The following is a 10,549-nucleotide window of genomic DNA, read 5'->3' as shown; positions in this document are numbered from 1 at the left end:
AAAGAAAAACCTTCTCCAACAGGGTAAAAAGGAAAGCCTCAGACTAGGAGAAAAAAAAAAAAGTCTGATAAGGGACATATATCTAGAATTTGTCACAAAAGGACAAATGTCGCATAATGTGACTGTTATAAAACAAGACTGATAAGAGGATTAGGGGGAACCAAGAAAAGGGGAAAGTAATGAACACTCCATTAAAAGAGATGAGGGAAAGAAATACATGATTGGGAATTTGCATGACAATAGTCCAGAGTAAGAGGTGTTTAGCAAAGTGGACTGGGGGCAGAGCGAGAGAGAAAATTGTGCAAAAATGAAACAAACTTTTTAAAGAGAAAAGCAAAATGGTGGGGCAGGAAGGAAAACAATAAATAAATGTAAATCCAAGTTTTCTGTAAACTTTTGTTAAAATATCAATTAAAAATATTTTTTAGAAAGAAGTAAGAGCAAGGAAATGGAAAAGAGAGGAAAGAAATAATGACTTTGAGGGAATTCTCAGGAATGATAAGAAATATCACTAATAGGAGAAAGAGGAGAGGAGAGAGGAGAGGAGAGGAGAGGAGAGGAGAGGAGAGGAGAGGAGAGGGAGAAAAATTAAAATGTCTTTGAAGGAGAAGCAAGGTGTATGAGGAACTGATATGTGGACAAGTAGAATATAAATGACCCCAAATACTCACATTAGTTGTGGCAGTAGGTAAGTAGAAAGGCATTTAGCTTGATGCTCAAAAAAGCCCCAAAACAACTTTGAGTTGTTTTTCTATAGTTAATCATTGAATTCTTAGGACTAAATGGAGAGACTAAATGGAGAGATCTCTATGGGAGGAAAAAGAAAACAGTAAGAAGAGGAAAAGATAAGGGAGAGGAAGACAAGAGAAATTGTTGAGAGCAAATTTCAGATACTGCCACATTTAATGAGTCAAGAGTAAAAAAGAATCAATAAAATGGAAAGAAAAGGAATATAGAAATAAAGCAAAAGCTCATAGACTGAGAAAGACTATTCTTTACCTTGGGTTGAAGTATGCTGTTTTGTGTAAGTATATGGATGAGTCCGCACTCAAATGTTCCAACTCTGGGACAGGCAAGTGACTTTTCTGTGGCTTTATGTACTATGCCTAATGCAATATTGTCCAAATTTTGCTCTACCTTTGATCTTGAAAGGCTGAGAATAAAGAAGAATTTTGTTCACAGTTTGCTTCATTATAAGGTGGCAAAGTTATTACCCACAAAGGGCAAAAAGTAGTACTATTAGGGGCTCAAAATTTCTCTTTGCTTCCTAAGCCCCATCTATCATAGGAAAAGCCAAAATGCCATCCATTCCAACAACTTGCTCACTCTGATAACATCAGTTCAAGCTCAAAATTTCTTCAGTGTCTTGAAGGATTCTGTCCCTGAAAGCTCTTCCTTTAAGTAAAAAAGATTTCAAAATAAGATAGAAAAAAAATCCTCAACTGAACAGTGAAGCTACCTGGACCACTTGTACTGGTGTCTCAAGTCTTCAAGCTAAGAAGTAAACCAGGCATTGGTGCTTCTGTGTACAGAGATCCTGGAACTGACCTAATACAAACATATCTGAACAAGTGAAGTAAAACATTGCTCTTCATTTTCTCCCAAGTTATGTAGTACTTCTTTTTAAAAGTGTTGCTCCTGAGTACTGCATAGTATTTCATTGTGTGAATGTACCACAATTTTTCAGTTCATTCAGTAGTAGTTGGACATTTGGGCTGTTTCCATATTCTTGTAATGGTGAATCATGCTGCTATGAACGTTGGTGTATAGATCTCCCTTTGTGTATCAGTTCTAATAGTTGGGTCATACAGAATTTCTATGTTCAACTTTTTGAGGAGATGCCAAACTGTCTTCCAGATTGGTTGTACGATTTTACAGTCCCACTGTGTTCCTACCTCTCCACATCTCCTCCAAAATTTATTGATTGCTGCCCTGCTAAAGTTTGCCACTGCTACTTGGCTAAGATGGTATCTTATTGTAGTTTTTAGTTGCATCTTTCTTACTGCCAGTGATTTTAAGCATTTCTTCATGTGTCTGTTGGCCATCCAAATGTCTTCCTCTGTGAAAAATCTTTCCATGAGACTGGAGAGCATTATGTTGCGTAAACTAACTCAGCCTATTAAGGACAAATACTGCATAAGACAACTATTTTTAAAAAATAGAAGGATAACGAATAAAAAATGTATGGGGACCCAACAGGGAGAGGGGTGAGGATGAGTAGAGGGAAAATCACAGGATTACAAAATTTGGTTGGTGGAGGGAGGGGGTGAAGGAAGTGGGAAGGATCCAACAGGGACCTGAAAAGATTGGGTAATGATGTGCATGGTCCAATGGTGAATGATTTTATGAACCATAATGAATGAGAATATTTTGTGAACAAACCAATATAAAATTTAAAAAAGTGAAAACACTGCTGGAAATATATGCTATTTTCCTCCTGTTGTTGGTGTTATGTACTTTCAAGTCAGGCCAACTCACAGCTGACTCTCCAGTGGTTTTTCAGAGGCAGTAAATCACACTGAAGGAGACTTCCCATCTTTTACCTGCAGAGCAATCAATGGATTTGAACTGCATACCTACCAGTATCCCTATATACATTTCTTATAAAAATAATTAGTGCACGTGCATGAAAATAATTTGAGATAAAAAAGAGAAAATGAGAGAAAAAAACAAACCCAAATATAATGGTTCTCGTACATATTTCTCTGCACATCTTGCATTTTAGAAGCAATAAAAGAAATAAAATGTAATGAGCCTCAACTTTAAAGATCATACTATTCAAAAAAATAGCCTTGTTGGAAAAATAACAAATAAGGGTAAAATCATACCAAATGAACTTAATGTGAGTGGGATGCTTTTATAGAATCACCAGTGTTTTTATTGTTCAGCATGAATTGCCCATATTTTTTAATTCATTGCAGACAATGAGTTTTTGTGACATTCTGGCGTACATTATAGCAAGGTGGAAAATTCAACCTACTATATTTGTTCCATTTTCTGCTTTTAAACATAATAGAAATGTTAGCATGCTTAACACCCATGGCCTCTCCTGTGTCTTGCTTTACTTTTTGTAGTTGTCATGAGTCTTGGTGAGGGTAGGCAAAGCTTCCAGACAAGAGGCGTGCATGCTAATGCAAGCTCTAAAGTCACATGTTATATATCCTTCCCCCATGCTGATTTACCCTGTTCATTCTTTTAAAGACTTTCATGGCATATTGTCTCCATTATGATTAAAATTATCTCAAACTGTCCTTCAGAAAAGAATGTAAGGCTTTTGACTACGTGAACTAGTTCAAGGAAAATATCCCAGGAGACCAGGACATGAAGATCACATTGTTGAACTCCTTTTATATACATTCAATTCCATCTGGTTTTATAGTAAGCTCACTGCTCTCCCTGGATGAGTTTCTCTTACATTAATTGATAACACTATAACTGTTTAATTTAAAGTTCACACCTAATTGAAATTCATATAGATAAACTATTTCAGCTTGAAAAGAAATGGAGGTAGCAAAAAATAACCTTATTTTTTTAAAATCTTGTTTAGGACTAGAATTCTCAAGGAAAAGACTATTCATTGTGTTTAAAAAAAGTTGCTTCTACAAGGGGTGTATGTGAACTTTTAAAAATGGGGAAAAAAGAAAGAATGAAAATGCAATATTAATTTTTTTAAAAAGTTCACTTAGTAACAGATATTTCCCCGCACTACATTATATCTATAATTGCTATTTCTATATGTAAAAAATCCCTAATAATAAGAAAAAAGCTGAGAAAACCCATTATCTAGAGAAATAATCTCTATTTGGCTTCAAATAGTGCTCAATGGAAGTACAAGGATGCTTTGAACTCAACCTTACACTTCTTACCTTAATCAGAAGCAGACAGCTGGTCCCTAAAGACTCAAGAAGTATCAATCTAAAGAAGAATGCTAACACTCTAGGCAAGTCGTGATTCTTACTCTATGAAGGTATTTCATCTTGATGCTATGAACTTGTCCTGGTTTACAGCATAATACGAACTCCTTCTAAACTTCTCAACTATAAACATCTAAAGTCCACTGAATTTATTGAAAGAGTGTAAAAATAAACAAAACTAGTGTTCATCCTCTAAAAGATATCTTCATTTAAAATAACCATGAATTTGAATCTTGGGGATGATTTGGACACCGAGCAACAGAAGTCACTCAAGTCCTTCGCAAGAAGCCGGAACACAGGAAAAACCATCTCAGAAAACTGAATCAAGAACCCAAAACCCAAAGCATGCACCTCATCATCATACAAGAATTAATATTCAAGTTGATAAAATAGGAGTAGTAAGGTTATTTTTTTCTGTAACAGTTTATGTTTGTATATATGTTTTTAAATTATAAGTTGTACATAACTATAGCAGTAAAACACATAAATCATATTTTTAAGTCCAATTGCCTTAACAATAAATTAACAGTAAAAGGACATACTAGACATTCAGATGTGGGTGAGAGAAAAGCCTGAAACTTTCCTGGCGAAAGCCCCCTCCATTTGGAGATCCTTGTCATTGCAAGACTATCCCAGAGATCAAAGAAGACAGCAGAGTTTGGAACAGGAAGCTACAAGCTGCAAGAGACTCACTTTCATAGCTGGCACACTGAGGTGCTAGAGAAGAAGCTGCCTTTCAAGGTCCCTGGACAGAAACTGCTAAAGTTGGAGTCCCTGGTCTCCTGCTATTCCACAAAGATGGAGAATACACTTCAGGAGAGAAGATTTTATCAAGTAAGACACTCTTTACCAGAGCAAATACTTTCAGGTGCAGGATGGAGAAAAGCCTAAAGCTTCACTGGATAAAGACTACTTTATTTCAGGATTCCTACCACTCTGGGGCCATCCCAGGGACCAAAGAGTACAATAGAGTCTGGGACAGGGAGCTAAGAGTAGGAAGACACTCATTTTGAGAGCTGGCACACTGAGGTGCCAGAGAGAGAATTGCCTTCAACGCCTCCTGGACAGAAACTGCTTAAGTGGAGGACCTGGTCTTGTACCACTCTGACTCTCTGCAGACCAAGGAAGACAATAAAGTTTAGGAGAGGGAAATGCAATAAGGCAAGATTCCTATGGGGCTGCATTGCACACTAGAGAGAACCTGAAGGACTTTAGAAAAGGCAAATTTTCTCAAAAAAGGTTTCCAGCAGAGTGAATGCCCCCCCATCAATTGAGCATTTTAAGCTAATCAGTAACATCATAAAGACAAGATCTATCAACAACTTCCACAGATATAATAGAAACAGTCTAACATTGCTAACATTGACCAGTAAAAACTTCACAAAATGTCAAGAAAAGAACAGGGAGCTTAAAACATTGGGGGAGGGGGAAACAAATCAAACCTTGTCCAAAGGCAGAGCACACTGCAGATCCAATTAATGCCCCAGAGTTAGGGAGGTAGAAGATACATATATTGATATGGAGTCATACAAACAGTTATGGAAGATGGTAAAAATGATGGAGAAACAAATGAATACAGAAATGAAGTGAATGCGCCAGAGACAAAGAACCAGAAGAAACATTTGGAATCATTTGAAAAGCTACAGAAAAGTAAAATGATGGAAAAAAATAATGGTATAACCATTTAAAAAGTGAACATTCCAGAGAGAGGGAGCCACAAGAAAAATATCAGTGCAGAAGAACGTAAACAACTAGGGGAAACAGCAAAAGGTGGAAGAGTGAAAATTATAGATAAAAAGGTGGTTGTTGTTGTTAATTGCCTGTGAGTCAAGCACGACTCATAGTGACTCTATCAACAAAAGGCCTGAAATCCCTCAACAACTATGGACCTTAAAAAAAAAAAAAAGTTCATAGAGTTTCTGAAAGCATGTTGTTTAGGAAGTGGATGCAACAAGAACTTAAAAATCATGACAAGACAGAGAAGGTACAGCCAACACACTGCTGGAAATAACAGAAATACATGAAAATGCTATCCAGAACACTAAACCAGAAATTGCAGCAGTGTGGAACATGCTGGGAGGACAAGACCAAAAAAAAAAAAAAAGGAATAGATGCACCAGAGAGTCAGTGAACTGGAAGACAAGAAACTCAAGAAGAATATACTAGAAGAAAAATTAAAGATGAGATGTAAAGAAAATGAAGAACATTGCTGTATATTTTCATTCTCCCCACTCCCCAGTTCGCTTTTCTCTTTGAGAAAAAAAATTCTTTCATTCTTGTATAATTCCCCCACCCCCACTGCAGTCCACTTTACTATGCAGCTCTTATTCTGGACAATTTTCATGCAAATAATACCTAATCAAATATTCCTTTTAATTAAAATTCTCTATAAATTTTCATTAAAATCCCACTAAAAAATAAAGATAGCTGTCAGAAAAAAAAGAAAAAGAAAGAGAAAGTGAAGAACACCTTGGAATCATGTGGGATGACATCAAAAGGAACATGAAAGGAAAAGAGAATGCACTGAGAAAATTGTGGAAAAAGTATGAAAATTTCCCAGATATTATGAAGAACTAAGAAATCTACATTCAAGAAGCTCAGGAACCACAGGAAGTGCAGGACTAGAGGAAGCATGGGACCACAGGAAGCACAGGACCCACAGAGACAGTGTTGCCTGTGTTGCTCCCACAGTTATTTGGAGGAAAATCTGTTGTCTAGCTTGAACACATGGGACCCCTTAAATCAGGAGCAGTGAGCTGCAGGCCCTGGCAGAAGCTGCCAGCTGAGTCCCAGCCAGAAGCCACCTGCAGAGCCACTGTAAGACCTACCAGCCAGGTATTTTGGGGAACAAACTGCTGTCTGGCCTGACCATGTGGGACCCCTTAACTCAGGCAACAGGGAGTTCCTGGGCCCCTTGATGGAGATAAGAAGCCACTTCCAAAGGGAATGCTAGGCTTCCTCTATGGTCAATCAGGTACTTTGAGGAACAAACGACTCTCAAAAGGAGCACAAATATATAGGCACTTCTCAAAACATTGCTGTGGATCAAGGTAGATATTTGAGAGCCACAGGAGCATCAAGCATCGGCGGGGTGCATAAAGTGTCAGTGGGGTAAAGTAAGATTCTGCGGGGTACAGTACGCCATGGTGGGGAGCAGTGAGCCACAAAAGGGACCAGGAAGCCACAGAAGGACCCACCCACCAGGAGCAAGCAGGACAGCAGGAAATTGAGTGAGGTACTTAGGGGGGATCACAGCTGACTGCTGGACTAATCGTGAGACCAGATCACCTTAAGCAAGAAGGTGAGACAGCTGGAGCTCAACTCACATGGCAGACCCAGTTCTCAAGGGGAAAAGCAAGGCTTCCTGTTTTCCCATTCAGCTATCCCTGCACTGCCATCTTATGTACATCTGTGTGCGTATCTCTGTGCCCCACTCCCAAGTCCAAGTGCATGTTTGTGCATGCACTCACGCTACGTGTATCCACTTGTGTGCCTGCCCAACCTTCTTCTGGAGCAGTGATTCAGATTAAGAACCAGCTATCATCTCAGGCACGAAAAACTCTATCACAGCAATGTCCCAAAAGAAGCAGACTACCTCACTCCACACACAAGCCCAAAACAAGATATCACCCCAAAAAAGTGACACAGAAACAATGGATTTTGTGAAGCCAGAAAGTATGATGGAACTTTCTGACAAAGAATTCGAAAGAACAATGATTGAATATTTTCAATGGGTGAAAAACAAACTTGAAGAACTACAGGACACTGCAATAAAAAATCAGGAAGAGTTAAAAAAATAAAAAAACACTGCAGATAAAACTAAGGAGGCACTAGAGGAACTGGAGAAACAAGAAACTATGATCCAAAATATGAGTTCCAAGGTTTCAGATGCTGTCAACATGATGGAGGGACACATGAACAGAGTTGAAGAGATGGAACACACAACCAGTGAGATAAAAGATAAAATTGTCACCACCGCTCTGCTAAAACAAAGAATAATGTAGGACATCAAGAGAAATAATATGACCACCAATGGAATCTCAGAACAGGAGGAAGCATGTAAAGGCACCAAAAAGTTGGGGAAGAATTACTAGAAGAAAACTTCCCAGGCATAATGAAGAACGAGATAGTATATATTCAGGAAGCTGAGTGAACACCATATAGAATAGACCCCAAAAGAAAAATACCAAGGCATATCATAGTCAAATTTACCACACCTAGAGATAAGTAGAGAATTCTGCCAGCAATGATGGAGAAACAAAGAGTAACCTATAAGGGAAAGCAAATAAGATTAAGGGCTGATTTCTCAGCAGAAACCATGGGAGCAAGAAGACAGAGGAATGACATATATTGAACACTCAAAGAACACAATCAAGAATACTGTATCCAGCAAAACTGTCCATCAAATATGAAGGAGAGAGCAAGTTATTTCCAGAAAAAACAGAACCTAAGAGAGTTTGTAAAAACAAGACCAGTGTTGCAGGAAACACTGAGAGATGTTCTTCTTACAGAGGTAACACAGAAAGCAGTATGGACCAAAGTATCTAGCAACAACACCAAAAAGAACTCAACAAAATGATAGCAATAAAGCATTGCCTCTCAATAATCACACTAAGTGCAAATAGTTTACATGCACCACTGAAGAGAAAAAGAGTACCAGATTGAATTAAATAAACCAAAATCCATCAATATGTTGTCTACAAGAGACACACCTGAAAAGTAAAGATAAATATAGACTAAAAATAAAAGGATAGGGGAAAATATAACAAGCAAATGGCAACCAGAAAAAGGAGGGAGTAGCCATACTTATCTCTGATATAATAAATTTCAATGCAAAAACCATCACAAAGGACAAGGAAGGTCACTACATAATGCTGAAAGGGTCAACAGAACAAGAAGACAAAACAATAATAAATATCTTTGCACCAAATAAAAGACCTCTAAAATATATAAAGCAAACATTAACAAAATCAGAAAAGAAAGTAGACAACGCTATTATAGTAGTTGAAGACTTCAATATATCATTCTCAAGAAAAGATAGAACTACCAGAAAGAAACTCATCAAAGATATTGAAGAACTTAACCACACAATAAACCAACTCAATCTCATAGTTTTTATAGGCTAATGCACCTTAAAAAAAAAAAAAAACAAAACAATATAGAGTGCAGCCAGAAGCCAGCACAGCGGGAAAGCTGGAATTTGAACCACACACAGGACAGCTGAGTCCCAACCAAAAGACACCAGCTAAGCCTCTGTGGAACCCACACACCAGGAGCAAGGAGGGAGCAACTGCCTGCTACCATGTGACTCCAGAAGAGCAACCGACTGCCCCCAACTTCCATGATATCCTGGAGGAGCGAGCAACTGCTCCCAGCCTCCGGGTGACCCCAGAGGAGCAACGGCCTGCCACTGTGTGACCCTGCTGCAGGCAACCACCACGTGACCCCAGTGTGTGGCCTGCCACCGTATAAACCCCCAGCAGCACCCAAGCCCTGTCCCCTGCTTCATGGTGGTAGTGCCCCAGACCCATGTCCCGTCCTCCCCTAACCCTGTGCTTCCGCAGCCTCCTACTGCCCCTGCAGTTCCACAACCACATGCATCCACCCCCACCAGAGTCCTGTGACCTCAGTGGCACGCAAGGGCCACTAAAGAGTCATTCATGCTGCACAGAGACCAACCAACCTGATGATCCGTGAACAGTAGGATTTTGAATCAAAACTTCCGTTACAGAATTTCCTTTTGGAGCTACAGGAACACAAAGCCATGCCGCAGATCCAGCCATCACCCGAAGCCACCAGCTAAGCTGCTGTGGAACTAATCTGGCAGGAGAAAGGCCAGTAGGATCTTGACTGGATTTTCTGGGGCACCTAGGACAGCACCCAAGGGTGTGTCCTTTGGTGGGGAATTTGGCTGAGCCCTCTTGGACCACACTGACTGTCCAGGAATGAGCCAGCCACTGGTAATGGTCTGAAGTTTTGTGGACTCTGCAAACAAGTCAGAGGGTAGTGGGTTGGTGGGAATTTGACTTGGCATTTTTGGGTTCCATTGGATTCAGGACCCTGCTTGGGCTGGGGCTGCTGTGGAGGCACCCGCATAAGTGCCATTGGACAGGGACCACTGAGTGAAAACCACTGGGAGGGAGATGGACAGCTGGAATTTGAAAAGGGACCCCAATTGTAAGCACATCCAGACAGGTGAGGTACCCCAAGTAGTTGACCTGCTCTGTGATTGCCCCACCCGGTGCATGTCCCACCCAATTTAACTCCACATTTGTGACTACACGTCTGGTTAATCAACCTACCTTTAATTCGGAGCATCTTGACCTGTCTTATCAACAAGAGGCTGCTCTGACAGGTCTCAACTGACATTTCCCTGGAGTCAGAAGTTCAGAGAAAAACTCAAGTGGGGTAGCTACCCAACTAGTATCTAGAGCATTGCTTTCAGATAAAGAACATGTCAATGTCCCAAAGAAATCAAGCTATCCCACACAATAAACAAGAGCAAAGCAAAATGTCACCCCCAAAGGGTGACAGAGTATCAATGGATTTCCTGGAGCCAGAAAGTCGGATGGAACTTTCTGACACAGAATTTAAAAGAACAATGATTGAATATTTTCAATGGATGAAAGACAAAC

At 39.6% G+C, this 10,549-nt stretch overlaps 1 pseudogene; it reads right to left on the bottom strand.

The window, feature by feature from the left end:
• LOC102874767 overlaps positions 1 to 9,445 on the bottom strand; it is a 65,593-nt pseudogene extending 56,148 nt beyond the window's left edge.
• Positions 9,446 to 10,549: the final 1,104 nt, after the last annotated feature.

This window comes from Elephantulus edwardii, unplaced genomic scaffold (assembly GCF_000299155.1).
Source record: "Elephantulus edwardii isolate Elephantulus edwardi_28Jun2011 unplaced genomic scaffold, EleEdw1.0 scaffold00172, whole genome shotgun sequence".
In the NCBI taxonomy this organism is placed as follows: Eukaryota; Metazoa; Chordata; class Mammalia; order Macroscelidea; family Macroscelididae; genus Elephantulus; species Elephantulus edwardii.
The sequence above is the reverse complement of the archived record's forward strand: the minus strand, read 5'-3'. Positions and strand labels throughout refer to the sequence as shown.